The sequence below is a fragment of the Leptonotus elevatus genome, chromosome 11, assembly GCF_054856555.1.
Source record: "Leptonotus elevatus isolate MCC_2025b chromosome 11, RoL_Lele_1.0, whole genome shotgun sequence".
NCBI classification, from domain to species: Eukaryota; Metazoa; Chordata; class Actinopteri; order Syngnathiformes; family Syngnathidae; genus Leptonotus; species Leptonotus elevatus.
This window is the reverse complement of record NC_141249.1, coordinates 19,674,482-19,695,847: the sequence shown is the minus strand read 5'-3', so window position 1 is coordinate 19,695,847 and position 21,366 is coordinate 19,674,482. Positions and strand designations below refer to the sequence as shown.

General features: G+C 39.6%; 1 long non-coding RNA gene across 1 annotated transcript in view; it reads left to right on the top strand.

The window, feature by feature from the left end:
• LOC147166358 (uncharacterized) overlaps positions 1–7,583 on the top strand; it is a 66,364-nt gene extending 58,781 nt beyond the window's left edge. Inside the window, exon 8 of the long non-coding RNA XR_015096469.1 lies at positions 7,573–7,583. This is a non-coding gene — a long non-coding RNA (uncharacterized LOC147166358). The remainder of the gene's footprint in view (positions 1–7,572) is intronic.
• The last annotated feature ends 13,783 nt before the right edge of the window (positions 7,584–21,366 follow it).

Here is a 21,366-nt window from a genome sequence, read left to right as displayed (position 1 = left end):
TTCTGCCAGCCTAACGAGTTTGATAGCTGTCACCTGATCTCGGTGATGAGGGTTGCTGTAGTAGTGGGAGGAACGAGAGTAAGAGCAGAGTTAGGTTTCTCCGCAGTAATTAGTTTTCCCAGCCTCTAATTACACCAGACGAAATTACAAGCCTGATTGACTGTCATTTAAGCATTTTAATTTGTGGAATTGCCCCCTTTTCCGCTTAAAAAACCCGCAGGAAAAGTTGTTGTTTTGATTGGCTGGCATGTATAAGGAATTGGAAGAGTGCAGACTATTTCATGCAGGTAATTTTTCGCAGTTCAGATCTGCTGTGACTCAACATTTTGATGTTCTCGTTTTGCCACGAGCGTCAGGCGCATTTCTGCGAGAAAATCTGCTAGAGTTCTCTTTTGTTTTGGGCTTGAAGAATGATGCGCTGTACTGGACTGTTTGTTCAGAGAAAATTGAGCTAAATAGTGCAAATCTTAATTTACTGATTGGTCTATGTTGCCACCTTCTCCTATGGTCACCTTTTGTCGGCAGCGAGAAAAAAAAAGGACATGGTCGTGATGCAAGCAAGTGTACAATTTGATTCTTGAAGCATTTTGGGCAATCACTCTTGTGCGAGGTTTCCCCGTTTCTGGTTTTGTTAGAGCTCATTTGTTGTTGGTCGTGTCACTTCACCGCTAAGACTGACAGACTAGCGCTAGCAAAACCCCAAAACCTCCTGCTGACTTTCAGTTGTGAGACTGTGAAACTCGTTAGCATTAGCGTTAGCTTGAAGAGCTCTGTCATTCAAGGGTAACGTCAGTCTTCCGGGGTCTAAAGCGACTCAGCGTTTCTTTGAATTGTGATGACGTATGGAGGTATTTCCAACAGGAGAAGAAAGCTTCGGCGTACATTTGTCACGTGAGGTGGCGGAAATTAGGACCCAACCACACACAAGACACGGGAGTTGGCAAAACGCAAAGTTTTTATACAAAAATACGGAGTGGCAACAGATCAGAACGTCATCATCGTCCTCACACGAGACATAGCAGCAACACAAACCAAATCATAACAACACAGTTCAGTCATCCACGCAAATACATGGCCCGACTCTCTTCCCGCCTTGCGCTTTTTCCTCGTCTGTCTCTCCGGCTCCCTACTGACGCACGCCTGATAGCAGCCCCTTAAACGATTAACTTGACAATCCCTTCCTAACAATCACATTGCTTCTATTCTTCCCTCCCTCTCAGTGTGAAGCGCTCCCGGTTCATTTGACCGCGTTATTTCAACATCCCATTCATGGAGCTCAGATCACACAAGGGGCTGTAATGACAGCACATTTATTAATTAATTGCATGTGTAATTGCTAAAATTAAGTTTTGGAAACTTGGTAATGATGTGAGGAATTACGGGGACGGAAGGAGGGGAGAAGCTTTGAAGACAAGCATCCCAGCCAGCCCCCCGAGTTCTTTGGGGATGGGAGATGGAGGGAACGCACGGACGGATGGATAGAAAAGAGGAGATAGAGGAGTGGAGGGTTGTGAGAGGAGTAATCCAGGAGGAAAGGCGTACTGTACCGCGGCGCTGATCGCAGGCGAGAGTTTTGTCTCCGGGCTAATCTTCTTTGCGGAAGTGGTGTCATGGCCGTCACTCTGCTCGTCCCTGTCAGTCTGTTGCTCCGTCCGCCGTGCTGCGGCAAATTCCCCCATTGATTCCAAGCGGGCCACTTTAATTAACTTCCTCCCTGAGATAATGGCCAGCTCAGAGGAATCTCCTCGGCGCCAAACTCCGAGAAAAACTTTTCCTTACATCTACAGAACGGCTGAGGCCCCTTCAGCGGCGAAACAATTTGCGTCTTTTTAGTTGAGGGATTTTGTCCGAAAAATTCCATTTGAACATGAGGAGCGAATTGTTTATTGTCTGGGGTATTCAGAGAATATGCGGGTTCGAGGTCTCTCTGTGCTGAGACGATAGCAACAGACTCTATTATGTGTTGAGTGTATAATTTCACTGAATGAATGCTTGGATGGGAAAAACGTCCTTGGTGGGATCAATGTTTTTTCTGTCACGTAAACTGAGTGCAGGCCGAGAGACGGCGAAAGAAGGAAGGAGTTAGAAAAGGATGGATGCAGTCATTACACTGAAATAGAAATATTTTCACGAAGAAAGAGACAAAAGGCCATTCATACGACGCCATATTAGGACCACGTATCAATATATATTTTTTCAGAAGGTAATATTCCGAGAATTAAACTTGCAAATTTGCCACTTCATAAAGTAGTAAACTTGTGTGGATTTGTTGGTGGTTAATGGAACATTGTTTGTAAAATGAAAAGGCAGGATGGCGACAGACAACTTTACTCTTCATACACGACAGCTACAGCGTCAACACTTCCTGATTCACTATCAGCTGACTAACACGAACCAATCACAAGCTAGCATGCTTTACGTAAATGCAAGTGAATGACACAGAGCAGCAGATTCGACACATCAACTTAGCGACTTGTACAAAAAAAAACCTATCAAAATATATGTGCAAATAAGGATTCTGGAAACATAAATGTACAAGTAAATATACATTTTAACAAATTAACTTAAATGCTTGATCTTCAGGGTGTGGACCTTCTCAAAGGGAGGCGTCTTTGTCGCTGGCAGCACCCAACGCTTCAAAGTGTGAATGCTAAACATGATATAATTAATGTCTGCTAAAGCGATTACTATCACCTTATTTGAAAATCCGACCGAAAAGTGTTGGCCAAAATTTGCCACTTTATCAACTCATTAACTGCCATTGACGGCTATAGACGACAAAAATTCATTTGAACTATTTCTATTAGTTTAACACTTTCCACTTTCCACTTTCCACTTTTGTTAACAAGAGTATGAAAACCTAGAAATTTTTATTGTACATTTAGAACAGATATAAAATGTGTGATAAATTGTGAGTTAACTATTGAAGTCATGCGATTAATGACAATTAAAAATTGTAATCGCCTGACGCGATAAAAAAAAAAATTCGGGGCATCATGTAATTTATTTTTTTAATTGTAATTAATCACATGACTTCACTAGTTAACTCACAATGAATCACAAATTTGATCTAAATGAACAATAAAAACAATTCTAGGTTTTCATACTCGTGTTAACAAAAGTAAAAAAAATATTTAAACTAATGGAAAGAGTTAAAATTAATTTTGGACGTCTATAGCCGTCAATGGCAATAAATGAGTTTAAAAAAACACGCAAAAGTGGCAAATTTGCGGTTTTTTTTTCTCCGAATATTGCCCTTTCCCTCTAAAAAATATACATTTATACGTGGCCCTAATACGCCGTCGTACATTCATTACCTTGTTGAAACAAAAAAACATTTCCTGTGGTTTTATTATTTTCACACGGGAAATTTGTCTTGATCTCACAATGCAATCTGCTCATTTTATTTTACTTGCTGTGAAAATCCAAGATGGCCCAAAAGCAGGGCAGATAATCTGTGTTGGTGTGGAAATGTGCTGGGGCAGCCACGCAGCCATCCAGCCACTCTGACGTGATAGCAGAGACGCTTGATCACATTTATCTGCAGTTAACACCTTCCTGTCGTGATCTGGGAGCTATTCTGGGGATCACCTTTCCGCAAAGAAAGAAAGACAGCAACCAAGCGAGGGTTTGGGCTGGATTAGGTAGGAGGGAACGATGGATGGATGGATGGATGGAAAGAAGGAGAGGAAAGAGGCCAGGGCCGCCTTCTGTGTAAACGCTGCTTGTGATTGTAAAGTGAGCTGTCTGATGAAAGCTAAATGCGATAATTTTCAGCTGGGCCGCTGGCGTTCTCTTCCAGGGAGGGCCCAGACACACAGCGCTTATAGTTACAGATTGTCGTCATGGTAGAGATGATTGTTTAGTGATTACGAGCACATTGTTTCATGTCAAACTTGATCGCGGCCAAGTCCACGCAAACAGGATTATTTTCACCGTGTTATATATTTCTACGCTTTTTGTCCGTACACCAACGGCGATGACGTTTTGGCCAAATTTTCAGGAATATGGGGTAGAGAGTTTCAAAATCTTAAGGGGAAGACAATGATAAGGCTTTTTACAACGTGTTTTTGTTTTTACGCCTATAAAGGACACTTACAACCAAAGGTGGGAATTCTGTCAGTACTGATGTTTGTCAGCCTGTCACTGACGGATGCCCGTTTTTTTGACGAATAACGAGAAAGTATCAAATAAAAAATGACGGATTAAGTACTGACGGAAGTGGGTTTCATCGTCACTAACCAGGTCAAATAGCAACAAACCTCTCAGTCCATCATTGAGGGATGCCCTTTTGTTGACAAATGATGAAAGACGGCCAGTATGGATGGAATGCCCACCTTTGTCTCTCGGTCCTGAAATAGTGGTGACGAAGTAATGACAGAAGCGTGGCTAAAATAAAATGACACACCAGCAAAATGTTGTAAATTGCCCAACTCTGCTTATAACCGTACACAGTAACTGTAGTCAGATTACTTCACTGAGACAAGTAATGTGTTAGAGTCATCATTATTGTAAAAATGTATATATTATGTTAGCTGAGAGCTACTTCTTGGGAACCGATTAATCCGAAGGGCTACCAATATGATACACATTTCTGAAAAAAGAAATGTGTTCAAATGACCTTTAATAATGGTATTATTAGGGCCTGGCCTATTTAATTGTTCATATGAGCTTTTTTTTTTTAAGGTAGTCCGAAATAAACAAAACAAAACAAAAAAGGCAATTTATTTGTTTGTTTATTTTTATTTTTTTTATTATTTGTATATTTATATATATATATATTATATATTTATTTTATATATTTATTTATATATTTATTTATTATCTTAGTTTAAAAAGTAAAAAAAAAAAAATCTCCATCATACTGCCCACTTTTTTGACCTCTGTAGACCAACGCGACACATTGGCATATTATTTTTTGCCTAAATTGCATCGTGACTTTTCCAACGGTCACAAAGCACAAAATGGCGTCTAAGATGGATGAGTTTGTTGCCGAACAACTTGACCTCACCAATTTATAGATCATTATCATTAAAAATATTCTTCTCTGTAAAAAGGCCAAAATTCCATCAGACACTCCAATATCTTGAGGAAAGTCGTTTTCTTCCATTTATAACATCTGTTGATGTAATGTACCTCATATTTATCCACATTCCGTAATCATTGACTAAAACTAGTCGGACAGTGAACATCACTTACGTGCACATTGCCAAACGATATTACTGTTGTTTACACTATGAATCCAGACATTTATCAAGTAACACTGATAACAATCATCGATTTAGGAGAAAGAGAATCCGACACACCAAACCGCCCCCCATACACACACGCACACAAAAGCTTTACAAAGTGAAGGAGCAATAAAGCAGTGATAATCCGGCGGTACTGAAACAGTTGCCCATTATTTCGTTGTAATTATCCTTTAGTATGGACTCTGATGTCGTCTCTGCTTTCTCTTTAATACCGACACACAAGCGCAATTGTACAGTAGGCCACATGCACAAACTTTCTTCGGGCCGTGTACCACACACACACACACACACGCACACACACGCGCACCATTGCTTTGTGCATCATTACACTCACTGTATTGCCTTACACAGTTAGAAACCCGAAGACTGGGTTAAGCTGTTTAAGACTCTTTTTGCTTCATTAAGACGGACAGAGCGCAGTCAGACAAAGTAGCTTTCACCAAGCTCCGCAGACTGCAACATTTGGTCACGGCTAATTGAACACAGACCAAATGTCAAATGATTTTCATCCTTTACTTTCAACTTCTACAGGTTATTTGTTGCCTATTCTATTCTATTCTATTTGAACTCATTCACTGCTATTGACGGCTATAGATGTCAAAAATTCATTTGAACTATTTCTATTAGTTAACAAGAGTATGAAAACCTAGAATTTTTTTTATTGTACATTTAGAACTAAATTTGTAATTAATTGTGAGTTAACTAGTGAAGTCATGCGATTAATTATGATAAAAAAAATTTTAAATAATCTTTTCTTTAAAAAAAAAGAAAAGATTATTAAAAAATGTTTAAAAAAATAAAAATACTTAAAAAAAAAGAAGACGATGATTTTTTTGTAATTAATGGCATGACTTCACTAATCATAAATTTTAAATCTGTTCTAAATGTACAATATTTTTTTTCTAGGTTTTCATACTCAAAAAAAAAAAGTTAACAGAAGTGGAAAACAATTTAAACTAATAGAAATAGTTCAAATGAATTTTTGACGTCTATAGCCGTCAATGGCAGTGAATGAGTTAACAAACGATCTGCACAGCATACTTCTTGAAAGGGACGTTGATATCTTCTGTGACTACAGCTAACAGTGGTAACGTTTCAATTGAATACTCTATAAAGATCCGATATTCCATAATCCATGATTTTCCAAAACAATTTGAAATGTGGTCTCCTCAGACCACGGCACACTTTTCCACTTTGCATCTCAAATGAAAAACAATTTTGAAATGTGGACTCGTCAGACCAAGGCACACTTTTCCACTTTGCATCTCAGATGAGTTCGGGCAATGTTTCGCTTTGCATGGTCGAGTTTGAACTTTTTTCAGATTTAGCGACCAACTGCCGAAGGTTTTGAGAAGTGTTCCTGAGCCCACATGGCAAATCTTTTACACAATGATGGTGGTTTTTTTTTTGTTTTTTTTTTTTCCAATGCAGTGCCGCCTGAGGGTTCGAAGGTGACGCGCATTCAATGTTAGTTTTCCAACGGTATTTTGGACCGTAGATGATGAAATCATGAAATTCCTTGTAAGCTGACGTTTTGATTGGTTTTAGTTTGATCATGTTTTCACTCTGTCCCTTCTCATATCTTGTGTCTCGTTTGGTTTTTGTGTGCACCTGTTCTCGTCAGCCCCGCCCACTTCTGCCTCAAGGTGTTCCTCGCTCTCTGGTCAGTTTATTTGTATTTAGTCCCTTTAGTCGGATCATGACGATTATTTCTGATGGTGTGTATCTGTCAAGTTCCCGTGGTTTGATGAACTACTTTGTGTCTTTCATTTCTATTCATCTGATTCCACATGCCTTGTTTGTGTCTTTGTTGAAGCACTCCCTGCTTCTCCGCTTTGGGGTCCATCAACCCTGTCGCAACTAACGGTCCCAGCTTTTATGGACAATTCAAAATGAGATATTTTATAACAAACAAATCAGTTTGAAAATGAAATGTTTTTTTTTAAAGTGTAGAGAGGATTTTTGCAAACCATTGTATTCTGTTATTCTTATTTACATTTTTTAACTTCATTGGAATTAGCGTTTGTATTAGTACTCTCACTATGAGACCGTTTTATTGTGTCAAAACAAAAATAACACTGATCACAACATTTCTTGTTTTTCACGACACGTCCCTTGTTTACTGTCTTGAAGAATAAATGGTCAAGATTGAATACGTTGAATGGACTCCCAACCCTTGTGTCTGTTCACCACTAGGGGCCAGTGCAACCTCATTGCGCCCTCTTGCCTCAACCAGGACAATATGTGGAAGTATTGTAGGGAGAGTTTATCACGGGGAGTGATTGTGACATATCTTTATTTTTTATTTTTTATGTTATAGTTCCACCAAGCACCTGGGGGAACTTCATCTTTGCGCTGTGGATGAGAAGAGGAAACTTAAAGTAGGAAGTAAGTCACGTGTTTTGAGCAGTAAACAGTTTTTTCCCCCCCAGGTTTTATTTATTTATTTATTTATTTTTAACTACTCTTTCACTGTCAAATCTGACTCAACATTTCATGATGACCTTGCAGGGGGAAATGCTCACAAAGGCGACTGTGTAACGCTTGACAATAGGCGGAAAAAAAAAGAAGCACAATGACCTTAGGCCCGAGAGCATGCACACAAACATTGTTAAAGGTCAAAGGTCAGAGTGAATCACCAAATAATATTTTGTTGCTAAAGGACAGAACAACAGCAACATAAAAGCTAAAAGTTGCAAAAGTAAGGAAGCAAAGTTTCTAAGCCGGTATATAAAAATGTAATATTCTACAAGGACGTAAGTCGCCATTTTTCTAATATCGCTTCGAGATCATCAGAGATGAGGGACTCAAGTAATATGACTTGACTTGAGTCAGTCTCAAGTTGGCGTTTTTAGAGCTTGCAAATTTCTTGCCAAAAACTCGACCCGACTCAACTCGGACTACGTCATCTTGTTTAAAGTTGCAAATATTCATTTGGCCAGTTTGCCTTTTTAGGGAGGAAAGAAAGAAAGAAGTCAAAAGGGGGGATTGGTTTCATTTGTGCCAACCTGGCAACCCTGTCAGCATTGTGGTGCACTTGCTAATGTGAAGTGGCTTCACTGAACAGCAACAGCAAAGGAAGGTGAGCCAGAGGATGATCAAATTGGATTCATGGTCAATGTTGTGGATGAAGTTGGCCAAAAACAGGACGACAAAATGCACGTTTTGTGGCTCAAAGAGGAAAAACACAACAACTACAACGTCAAACTTCATTCGTCACTACAAAAACCACAAAGACAGGTAAGCTAACACACAAACAGTTTTGCTAGCAATAGTGTGGCACCATTAAAAAGCGATGTGATTGTCAAAATGTAAGGACAGCTCATTCACATAATTCGAGGTGGGACGGTTTATGAGGCGTTTCTTTCCACTGTTGACTTGAAATTTGCTGGTGACTTGACTTGATTTGCTAGATTTCTTTTCCACAGTAACTTGGGACTTGCTTGAGACTTGAAGGTTGTGACTTGAGACTTGATTGTGACTTACTCCCACCTCTGGAGATCATGCTACAGAATTTCAATAATATGCCTCTTATTGGGGGGAAAAAGAAAGAAAGAAAGAAAAGGAAAAAGTGTAATGGTTTCTGTGCTCGGTTTTCTGAAGCATTGTTTGAGTGTTTACTACGGATGTTCGGTAACACATTTTTTTTCAGACCGGTACGAGTACTCAACTCTTGAGTAGATACCGATACCAAATACTGTTACCACTAGAAATTTTTATTCATATAATAAAAAAAAAAACGTAACTTTAAAGAAAGATTTACTGTATATCCAAATATATAACTTTTCCTTAAAATTGCATGAAAAATTCATGGCAATTTTAATTTTTTTCTTATTTCTCGATCCTAATCATCTAATGGCCACAGGGGGGCAGCCGATACTGATATCGTCGTGAGTACTAATAATTTAAATGAAGTCTGTTATCGGCACGATACCTGGTATCTCGAGATAAACCGATAGATATGTTTTTTCCAAGGCTGATTCCGATTATTAGTAGTCAAGGAGCCAATATTCACTACTAAAAGGGAAAAGATAGGTGTTAACATAAAAATAAATACGACCTCCAACTATTAACAATTATTATTGTTGAAATGTATTTAAGCATATACTTATTGAAAAAAAATTGGGATTTGCAATTTTTTTTATTTTTAATCTTCGACTTTGTTTTAAAATTCTAGCAAAAAGTCTAAGGAGCTCTTAAAATTTTAAAACAAGTAAATAGCTCTCTATTCTTTTCTTCAGTAAAAATTCCAAAATTTTCTAAATATCTGCAATGTTGAAAGTTAGCTGAAAATTTTAATAAATAGTTCCCTGAAGTTAACAGTTGATGTTTAAAAAGAAAAAAGAAAAAAAAAAGGCCAGTGCTCATTTTCATCAAAATGCTGAATATCGGCGCCGATAATCAATAATTGCCTTATTGCAACTGCTATCGGTTTTTTGCCCATCCCTAATTTGGACATAAAATGTACATAAACACGTGAGACACACTAAAATGTTCTTCCCATATGTAGTTGATATATTCAGCTCACACTAAAAGCACATTTTCTCCTCTTTCATTCAAAATTCACTTCAACTGGTATGAAAAGGGAAGTATTTGATAGAAGGGGGGAAACAAGTCGATCGAAAACCTTCAACTTTTTCTCTGGCGGTCTCGACTGCCTGCTTGCGTGGGAGGAGTGCGAAGAAAACAAACAAACAAACAAACATGTGTGACGGCAGTGATGTCACTGAGGACGTCGTAATGAACGCTTCTCCACATTTCCTCACATGGAGGAGCATGTGGGGAACAAAACAGAGCTGTAAAAACAGTGCCAGCTTGCGGCCAGTCGGGCCGTTACCCATAATGCCTCGGGTGGAGATGCTTGTCACTAGGTTCCAGTCGGCGTGGCAACAGAGCTTATTAATCTGCTGATGAAGGCCAGCTGCAGAAGTGGCAAAAACATACACACACACACGCGCACACGCACGCATGAACACATCCACAAGCATTTTTTTTGCTACTTTTTCTTTTTTTTTTCTTTTTTACACAAGCTTTACCTTATCGATTCTACACAAATGATCATTTTCGATTGCTTATCATGAATGTTTGGTTTTTATTAATCGTCAGAGAGCGAGGAAGAATGAAGCGGAAAGTGTGTGCGCGTGCGTGTGTGCGTTTGCTAGCCGTACTCCAACTTTAATGCTGTTCCCCCGGCATATCCTTGCCGGTTGCCTAGAGACGCGGATTTGAGCGAGGCCCCTCGGTTCATTCCCACACAGTCCCATGGTCCAAGGGTGTGCGTGTGCGCGTGTGTTTATGTGTGTGTGTGTGTGTGTGTGTGTGTGTGTGTTGAAAGGATATTTCTCTCTCTCGCCTTTTGATTCATTCTCAGTGTGAAGCACTTCCCCGTGGAGACAGTATGGGTGGGCAAGAGGAGAGGAGGAGGAGGAGGAGGAGGAGGTGAAAAAGATGAGGGAAGGGAGGAGGACGGAGATGGAGAGAACGAGCGAGTGAGTGAACATAAGTTCAAGGAGGTAAAGTAAGGTGTGCGTATTTAATGAAAAGACAGGAAGGAGGAAGTAGAGGAAGTTTCTCAAGGAAGGAGGGAAAGGAGGAGGGATCGGGGAGCCGCTGGTCACACATCAAGGCTTGAAAACAGAGACGTTCCCTCCATTCCCACATCTATTCCGCATTTCTCTTCTCACAGGAAGAAAGTAAGGAGGGTTGACGAGGGCAGGGGTGTTCAATAGGCAGTCCCCGGGCTCCGAAAGTGTGGTACTTTCACGGCTCTGTATATATTACTGGATAGCCCGTACACGGCCGTGCAAGCTGCAGAAGCTACAGGGCGGCCATCTTACTCCTCCCATCTCGCTAGCAAACTACTGCGTAAACGATACGTACACTATTTTTTAACAAGTGGACGGTATGTGCTGCTTTGAAGACACCTTTTGTCTTTTACCCTAATATTAGATCTTTTGTTGAATTAGTTATAATTCTTTCATTAAAAAAAAAAAATCGACACTTTTTATTTTTATTTTTTTTAGAGAGAGAGAGCTCAATATTGTTCATTCGGTAATCTTACCGATTCGACGTGTCATCATCATTGCTCTCTTTTTTTTTTTTTTTTTTTGTATGTGCGTGAGTATGCACAGGTGTGTGAACTAAAATCTCATCTCAAAGGTAGAATCCTGTCAGTCATTGTGCCTTTAAGTGCTGTGAATAACGAATCCATGTTTTTAGCAGAAGCTACATGCTAACAGCAGCAGCAGTTGCGTGACACAATAGTTACCACGACTACAGTTCTTCCTCATCTTCTTCTTAGTTTTTCTTCTTCCATTTTTTTCTTCTACTTTCTTTTGGTCATCTATGCGGTCGCAATACACAACCAATAGCGAGCGTTTGAACGTCCTCCAATCTGTCTGGTAAGAATAACTGCACTCACGGGTAACAACCATCATTAACAATCATCATGGAGAAGGAGAGTCCTCTTTAAATCAATGCAACCTGCTATTAGCATTTGTACTTATTGGATGAGACTGAAGTATACGAGCTCAAATCACAGCTAAATGTGCAATAAATACAGGTGTTGCAATTCTAAAATCCATATCATTTTATCTGGGACACAAATGTACTAATCGAGGAGACGAGAGCACAGCCTTGTGCTTCGGATCAAAGTCTTTATTACAGTGGCATTGTTAGGTCCGTGTATTTTTAACAGAAAATGTGGTCATTAGCACTCAAGACGGTTTTGGCTTGATGGTTACAATTGGTGATGAGGACTGATCGACTTAAGTGCTGTATATGGCTGCTGTACAACCAAACCTATATCTACAGTTCAATTCATGTGTATTGTGTTGAACTCATTTACTGCCATTGACGGCTATAGATGTCAAAAATTCATTTGGACTATTTCTTTTAGTTTAACTTTTTTTTTTTAACTTATGTTAACACGAGTATGAAAATCTAGATTTTTTTTTTTTATTGTTCATTTAGAACAGATGTCAAATTTGTGATTAATTGTGAGTTAACTAGTGAAGTCATGTGATTAATTACAATAAAAACATTTAATTGCATGATGCCCCGAATTTTTTTTTTAATCGCGTCAGGCGATTACAATTTTTAATTGTCATTAATCGCATGACTTCAATAGTTAACTCACAATTCATCACACATTTTATATATGTTCTAAATGTACAATAAAAAATTCTAGGTTTTCATACTCTTGTTAACAAAAGTGGAAAAACATGTTAAACTAATAGAAATAGTTCAAATTAATTTTTGTCCTCTATAGCCGTCAATGGCAGTTAATGAGTTAATAAAGTGGCAAATTTGCGAGAAGAAACTTACGAGAAATATTTTTCCCACTTTTGTTAACAAGAGTATGAAAACCTAGAAACAAATGCTTATTTTACATTTGGAACAGATATAAAATTTGTGATTAATTGTGAGTTAACTAGTGAAGTCATGCGATTAATTATGATTGTTTATTTTTATTTTTAATCTTTTCTTTAAAAAACCTAAAATATTATTAAAAAAATTAAAAATGTTTTACTAAATACTAAAAGTAGAAAAGATTATTAATTTTTTTTACGTCTTTAGCCGTCAATGGCAGTGAATGAGTTCATCTTGATTTATATCACAGCTACATCTGATTTACTAGAATATTACAGGAGGTATAATAAGGTATACATTAAGAAGATATTGTCAAGTTTTGGATGTGCGTGTGTCCGTGTGTTTCTACGTACATGCTCATCCGTGTTAAAGGGTCAGGCTTGGTTGCCGGGACGATCGGTCCTTCAACAGCTTGCTGCAACGGCGCTTTGAGCTTTAAACCCCCCTCAAAGAATCTTGAGAAAACAATTTAAACCTTTTCCAAATCTCTCTCTTTGCTCTCCATTTTATTCATTCTTCATCTCATGTTTTGTCTTTTCTTGTGACGTTTCTTACTTTTTATAATGACGCCTTGTAGGACTACAGGGCAAGTCTGAGGGATATTTTGAAAGTGGCAAGTTAATACCAATTATTGATTGATGATTAATGATTGCCCAGAAATGGAAGCTCCGGATTACTGAATAGACCAATAACACAATCCCAGTTTATCACACATTTCAAGGCTCTAAATAATTTTTGAACGCTGCATGAGTTGCTGTGGATACGGTCCTTTGACAGTCGACCAAAGTCAGCTGTGATAGATCCAGTTACCAAACAACCACTTGTAGAAAACAGGCAGAGGAGAGATTTTATTCTAAAGGCGCGCTCACACTAGGGCCATTGTACCGTGCCCAAGCACGCTTGCTGCTAAAGTCCACATTCAATAGGGGGTTCGGTTCGGATCCCCAGTCCGCCAGAGAACGGTACGGTTGGCCGCAAAACGTAACCATGATGCCACGTACGTACGTGCGACGTATATAGCGAGCGACCATTCGGGCAGCGCGCACTGTGCAATGTGTTGACGTATATTTCGGAGGCAACTGGGCCCGGTCTTGGTTTGGTTAGAGTAATGTGAGTGCGGGGACAGGGTAGGGGGGGGGGGATGGCGGGGGGGGCAATCAGGCTTCAGTACGGTACGGAAGAAATGGCCCTAGTGTGAGTGCGCCCTAAGGGTATTCAATTTAAAAAAAAATAATTCCCCTCTGTACACTGCCATGACAATTTCGGAATTGAGCAATTGTGAATTGTGTTGTTACAGTTAGCAAAGATATTAGAAATAGATCAAAAAGGTTAGGCACATAAATGACTGAAAATGTATCTAGATGACAGAAATCAGTATTTGCAGCGTAACAATTTAAACTCAAGATAACTCATGGCGTCCCTCAAGGCTCTGTGCTTGGTCCTAAGCTATTTATACTGTATTTCAATGACATTTTCTGTTTTCTATATTTGTTGATGACAACTTTATACTGCTCTGGATAAAATCTAGATCAGCTTCTGACTATGCAAAGAAAACAAATAAATAAATAATAATAATACTGTATATTAAAAAAAACTAGTTTGCCAATTAATAAATTATCTGTCATGTGAGTTGCGGGATTTGGATCCAAAAGCAGACAGGCCACGTTAAAAAAACATAGATTCTGTATATCCAAAAATACAAAGTAACTGCAGAAGCAGGGCTGGATGGAGACACAAAAATACAAAGAAACCGCAGAAGCAGGGCTGGATGCAGATGGCCTGGAAGAAAACACTTAACGAAGAAACCTGACAAACATGTCACTGAGCAACTCTAGTTTAGTCCATGCTCATTTGTATATGACAGAATAAAGGCCAATATAACAAAATAAGGTGACAAATACAGGACTATAGCAACTGCATAGCAACCGACAGGACCCAACCCAAAACAGTTAAACAAAGCATATAACCTTTATCGCCGGACAGATTAGACACCAAATCAAAATTTTCGGAAGTTCGACTGAAGTAGAAAGTGTAAATGAAACCAAATTTCTTGTCGCCGTAATTGTGTTGGAAATGACACATCTCTAAAACTATAGCTATCCTTTACAAAATCAAGGATCTTCTAAATTAGGAATCATTGTATATTGTTATTTACACATTGATTGAGTCTCTGTCAGACTGATTTCTCCTTTGACTGATGCAAAAATGCTCAAATGGAGACTTTTAACACCCGTTATCAAAGTGTAAGCAAGAAATTGCCGAGGCCAGTCGAAGCAGTTGGTGCTGTTGCTGTGGATATGCGGTTTTGACCAAAGACAGGCAGACAAAGTCTTTGTTGGCATGTCAGATTGGATACGAATCACTTTTATGGATGTGTTCTACTCAAGGACTTTATGGCTTTGAATACTCCGAACACATAGCGACATCTTTTTAGGTCTTTGAAGGTACTTTATCCGTGTTCATAAATGCTCCAGATCGAGCCATCTTTTCATCCCTTTCTTGTATAATCCAAATTCAATTAGGACCTTCTTGCTGTCTTGTTAAAAAAGTCCTCAACAGCTAAAATCATTTCTCAAGCTCCAGTAATTTACTTTACTACAACATTAACATTTTCTTTCACATATTCATCTCTTTGACATCGATAATTCATTTGATTCCAAATGACACTTTTCCACTCTGCTCTCTAAAGGGTTTGTTTTGACAAGTGGGGACGCCGGCCGCGATTTCTGTCGGCCTCGATGACAAAGATATCATGCGGCGCGTCTTTAAACATGACGCTGACATGTAGCACTTATCCACTCACCCAAAGAGAAAAGGCAGCATTTCTCCATGTGACACCTCCTTCGGTCCCGTGATGCCCGTGTAAGGCGGTCGCCTCCGCACGACGATTAGTAATAATCATCAGAGCTGAACAGTTTGGGATGTACCTTTTTTTTTTTTTTTTTAGGTTATTCCCCAAAATGTAAATGAAGTGGGGGAGCCGAGGAGGACAAAAGCTGGAGAAAAAAAAAGCCATTGTGTTCAATCAGACATTCCTTCTTTTGTGTATGAATGAGTCACTTAAAAGCAGACATTTATTTCATTCAAATTCTTGTCCAAAATTTGCATGTGAAACAATGAAAAGGGCATCATTTGATGGCTTTGTCAGATTGAGTGACTGAGCGGCTGAGGGAAGGAATGACGATTGGAGAAGAAAGGGGAAGTGCAAGTGTTGGACTGAAGTCAATAAAAGTCCGTTTAAGTTTGCAAACTAAGACCGGAAAACGGATCAATCCATAGCTTTCAATGTAAGTTTTATTCTGATACATTTTCTTCAGTTTTTTTTTTGGATAAAACGTCTCGCCTTATTATAGGATGTATTCTAGGAATCAAGCTATAACTGAAGTTGCTAGCCTAATCTTTAACAACAGACAATTCCCATTGATCATTTTTTTGTATCTAAAAATAGCATCTCACTTATGACCTGCGAAGGCTTGTGAGCTTGTGGTTTTTCGTCAGAATTTGTTAAAGGTCGCAAATGGTCGTAAAGACGTTTGCAAAGTTTTAGAGGGGATGTCAAACCAAACCCCCCCCCCCCCCCGCCCTTTTTTTTTGACAATAATATTTTCTATGCAGCCTCACTAGTCAAAATTTAAGTAGTTAAGCAGCAAAACCCAGCTGTTTTTATTCATTTCAGCGGGCGGCCATTTTGCCACTTGCTGTCGACTGAAGATGACATCAATGTTGCTCAGGTCTCAGGTAACAACCAATCGAAGCACAGCTGCAGAAAACAGGTGAGCTGTGATTGGTCTTTGCCTAAACCCTGAGCAACATGGATGTCATCTTCGGTAGACAGCAAGTGGCAAAAAATGGCCGCCCCCTGAGACGGATTAAAAACGGCTGGATTTTGCTGCTTAACTCATATTCCACGAATGTCATATTAATCTGAATTTCATGTTTAGACTTGTGAGGTCACATAGAACATATTATTGTCAAGAAAAGTTTAAGGTTGACTTCCATTTAATGCTCGCAAACAGTTTTAATTGTCCGTGCTAAAAATGACATTCGCTACGTTCGCAAACACTCGCAAACCTTCGCCGGTCAGTGAGATCTGTACCCAATTGTGTAACATTTTTATTATGTTCTTCACGGAAATGAGGACTAAATCGAACAGAAGAATTGTTCAACTTTGATTCCAACAAAAACATCCAAATGTTGTCACATCACATCCAACAGAATATCAAATCTCACTACTATTCAATATCGATTTTTTTTTTTTTTGCATGGAAAAGATATCATGATTTTACCAGAGTATATTTTCAACCGAGAACATTTTTTTTTTCCAGTTCACGTGGGTTTTGGATGCCGATAAAAGCGTAGTAAAAAGTGACTGACCTCTGCCCATTAATCATCGACTGAATCTATATATTGACTTCAGTCAGTCTAAGAGTCTTTGATCCTGACCACTGATACTGCTGTGTTGAACTTTTGATTCCAAATCGACTAAACGCAACATGTACTTCTGGCCTTCAATTCAATTTGTTTGAAAAAAATAAATACAAATCCGTTTGACTGGTACATTATCGCTCATCGGGTGTTTGTCACCGCTGGATGACTTTATTGCTCTCAAAGGCGATCGGGGTCCCGGCTGCATTAGTCATACTGAAAAGCTTTTTTCAATCTTAAGATGCCCATTGATCAATGGGTCGTTTTTTTCCAACATTGAACTCTCCAAAGTCATTTTTTTTAGATGACGCAATCGTTACGATCTGCAGTTGCTGCTGTGTTTCATTCCAAAATTCTGGTCATAAGACGCACGACCAGGTAAAACCAGGTCTAAATTGTGGTGCAGCCACATTTTCGGAATCGTGTCACGTAGACGCACGATCGGGGTTGGATGGCGTCCATGTAAATGTACTTTGTGTGTGCCGATCTCCTGGACCGACTCCAGTGAGTCGGTTAAGCTTCTGCCAAGGAATAAAGGAACAATAATCTACAAAAAAAAAACAGCAACAACTTCGCTTTCAACACAGAAGAAAAGCAACTAAAAAACAGACCTTGACGGAATTCTGCTTGACCTTGAGTGCAAATTGTTCTGGAGATAAGCCAGCTGCTCTTGTCTGAGAACACACATTCACTGACACACACACAGAAATGACAAAGACCCCCTTATGCCCCCAAATAGTAAAGGATACATTACATGTTTTCTAGATGACAGTCCCCAAAAACGATTTTCGTGTTTCTGTGCGGAGCAAGACCCGTAGGCCGCAACTTGACTGCTTCTGTCAGCCCTAACTGTCTCCCAAAGCACACCAGCGTCTCGGTAAACACGAGAGAGAGACACAAATGCACACACGTCTTCGCCCATTTGCCTCCATCTCACGCTCTCTGGCTAACTGCTGTTTTGACAGTCGTCAGGGGCGGGGCTAGCAGGTCTGCAAGAGACATGTGAAGCCCAGCTGTCACATTTAAGGCTGGAAAGTAGCTGCGGAGAAGCTGGCATTTCTAGACCTCTACCTTTATGTCTCCTGCCGTTTTTTTTTCACACGTTCTTTTAGTTGGTATCTTCTTATTTATTCTTACGGGAAAAAAAAAGAGAAAAAAAAATGAAGTTGGTAAGAAACCAAAATGTATCACTTTTATTTTATTTCACAATGTCATATTCAAATTGCCTGATCTGTCATTCCATCAAGTCTGTGTCCCTGGTCCACAGCCTCAACAGAACACATCACGTCTCATTGCCGTGGAGTCGGCCCTATGAGTTTTGACGGTGTCATAAAGCAGTGGTCCTCAATCCTGGTCCTCGGGGACCGGTATCCAACCTGTTTTCCATGTCTCCCGCAGCCAACACAGGTGATTCATATCATCATCTAATTAGCAAGCTCTGGAGAAGCCTGATAACGATTCCCACCTGTGTTGGCTGTCTGAGACATGGAAAACAGGCTGGATGCCGGTCCCCGAGGACCAGGGTTGAGGACCACTGTCATAAAGCACAGGCGAATGAGGGAAAAAATAAATAAATAATATATATATATATATATATATATATGGAGTGTTTGGTGAGACTGGAACGGATTAATTCAATTTCCATTAATTTCAATAGGGGAGGAGGATTTGACACCATTTGAATGGTCACCATTGGTCACTGAACAAATTAAACCGGCACCACAATGAAAGTTTGGAGGGATATATATATATATATATATATATATATATATATATATATATATTTATATATATATATACACTGCCGCATCTGTCCACTCGCACCTTCCCCACCATCAATCTTCCATCTTCCCTCCCCATTGGAGCAAAGGTGTTGGACTCCCTGTCTGCACATTGAAACATGTGTCTGCTGATTAATTGCTGGCTGATCACGGCTGTTGCCGCTCCCTGCTAATTTCTGTCTTGCTGGATTTTTACGGCCTGTAAGCAGGCTGGGTGTGAGGTTTTCGAGTGCTAATTGCACAGTATTTGTTGCTAATAGGATAATAATTGGAGCAGGTGCAGATAGCGGGGCGGTTATTTGGAGAGGGGAGATGTAGTTTGGCATCATGCCAGGGATGCATGCTGTTCAGCAAAACATTACGCACACATAAAATGCATAATTCAAAAATACATTTAAATAAATACAAATAAAATAAAAGAGAGGCCCAGTAGGTGGACAATTACCATTGTTGTTTAAAAATAAATAAATAATTATAATACAAATTTTTTTTTTCATGTCCAGCTCAATCAGCATCCGAGGAAATCTTTTATATATATTTTTTATTTAATGCAATTTGCTACAGTGCTGCTGTTTTTAAAACCTCCTTTCTCTGATTTCCTATCAAAATGCATTTTTATTGGCTTTTGCTTTTGTCAACAGAATAGTAATGGAAGCCGTTCATTACAACCGCATATTAGGGCTGTGCTGAAGAGAGAAAGAGTATGTGCGTAAAGATAATATAGGAATAATGAATGTCAGAATTATGCTATATATATATATATATATATATATATATATATATATATATATATATATATATATATATATTGAAAACATTTTTTTTTTTTATTATAATTTTTTTTGGGGAAGACTGTTTAAGATTTTGCCACTTCTGTATTCATTTCACTCTTAGTTTGCTTAGTTTATAGACAGTAAATTATTAAACATTAAGCCTTTGAACAGACATTGAAGTATTTAGTTGTCTAATTTCTATTTTGGGTGCTGCCGTTTGAGAAATAAATGTCCAAATATCGAGCTTCCTCCTCTTCAAGGCCCTTGAGAGCGCGACATACTGTGGGGAAAAAAAAGAAAAAAAAAAGTCCTCACGTGATTGGCTACAAGATGCAAAACTAAATAAATAACTCAACTCATCATCCGACAGTGCTGACTAACACCTTGGAACTTTCTAAACCAATCAAATGCGCGCCTACGATTAGCGCGAGAAGCATCTCGGCAGTAAGGTCATGCTTTCAAAGAGCGGGAAAGCCATATTTGGGCAGCGACTGCATTGTGGTAATCGCCCCTCTCATGTTCCCCCTCGGAGACTTCTCCGTCTCGAATACGGTGACGATATTAATACTAATCGTAATATAGCCGGCAATAGATATAGGCTCTGTTGCTTTGAACTGTAAATGGGTTGTGTTTGGGGGAAGAGACGCGATTAAGCGCAGCGAGACTGTATAAGACGGTAAATCTGGAGGAGCAGAGGCATCTCAGCCTCCCCCCCCCCCCACCATAAACAAATAATCCAACGCTTCTTCTCAAACCCCCCCCCCCCCCCCCCGCCCCCCCATGCCATCTCAAATCAGTTTGGATTAGGACAGAATACGGGGATGCTCCCTTTAATGTCACACGAAGAGAAGAGGGCGCATCTTCCTCTTCCTTTTCGGCCCCCCGCCTGCACCCTAAACCGTGCACTGTGTTTAGCCCCGCTTAGCCAAATGAGCTCCTAATAAATGCGGCGCTGAGCCCCGCCGCTGCGGAGCCGCTTATAATTGGAGGCCTTTCTTCTTCGCTTTGGAGAGGAAAGTATTAATGAAGGGGGTGGCGAGGTGGGAGAGGGGAAAGGTGTGCGGGCGAGGGTGTGTGTTTGCAAGGTGCGGCGTGTAAGTGGGTGAGAGTGTGTGCAAAAGGTGGAGTGTGTGAAATGAGGGCGTGTGTGTGTGTGTGTGTGTGTGTGCGTCAGAGAGAGAAAATTTCTTTGGGTGTTATTATATGTTGCATATGCACGCTCTCGCTGCGCTCCGTTCATATGTAAATGTCGCCGCGTGTCTTCACCTTCTTGCAGACGCTGGCGACTGATATCGTCACCCAACTTCCCTTTTAATCCTGCTTGTCACGTCCCCTGCGCTCGCAGCGGGAGCCATTTTGTAACGAGAGAATGCAATTTCCGGAGAAGGCGATTTAAAAGCTCGGGTATCGATTCAGATTTCCAAAATGGATTCGATTCACGTTGATTTTTCAATTCAGTTAAGGATTTCATGAAGTACTAATTTGACATTCTCTATCTCTTGGTGCATTAGAGGAAATATGGAATGTTTACATTTAGAATTGAATCCAATGCAGTTACATGAGTCATGTATGTCTTATTGAACATGGCCTGATCAAAACATTAAATAATAATTCAAATCAATTACAACCAAAACGAGTATTTTGGACGGAGTACGTGCTCGTCAAAAAGCCGTAGCCTATTAAATGTATCCAATCATAGCTTTATTAATTGATATCGGGCTATGAAAAGGAATATGGATTCGATATCGATATATCGGTATTTTA